We start from the raw sequence: 465 nt of genomic DNA, 5'->3' as shown, positions 1-465 counted from the left end.
GGATGAGAGGGGGTGATGGAGATAAAGTGAGTGACACCGGGAAGCGGATCTCTCGGTTAGTGTTTCTGGAAGGGCAGCAGCATCTTGGCGTCGAACGGCAACTTTGATTAGCTTTGAGCGGAAAAAAAAAAGGATATTAAAATCTTAATTTAATTTAAAACACTGTCATTCACAGTCATGGCAAACACTGAGCAGAGTAATTATTATGCAAATGAGGCAGATAGAAAAATGATTAATAATTGCGCAAATTAAAAATTATTGTAAACATCCTGTGACTAGTGATAAGTCTGGGAGGAGTGCGTGCGCAGGAGGCAGCCTGGCTCCGCCAGCTCCTGCATCCTGAATTTCTCATTAGTTGGAGTTAATTAGCAAACGATGCGAAGGAGCCGAGCGGCGTTTGGGGGCAGGTGGAGGGTCAGCGTGGGACGGTGCCTGGTTTCGGACGACGGGAGAGGGATGCAGCCC

Source organism: Phaethon lepturus, unplaced genomic scaffold (genome assembly GCF_000687285.1).
Source record: "Phaethon lepturus isolate BGI_N335 unplaced genomic scaffold, ASM68728v1 scaffold22332, whole genome shotgun sequence".
NCBI lineage: Eukaryota > Metazoa > Chordata > Aves > Phaethontiformes > Phaethontidae > Phaethon > Phaethon lepturus.
This window is presented reverse-complemented; position numbering follows the sequence as displayed.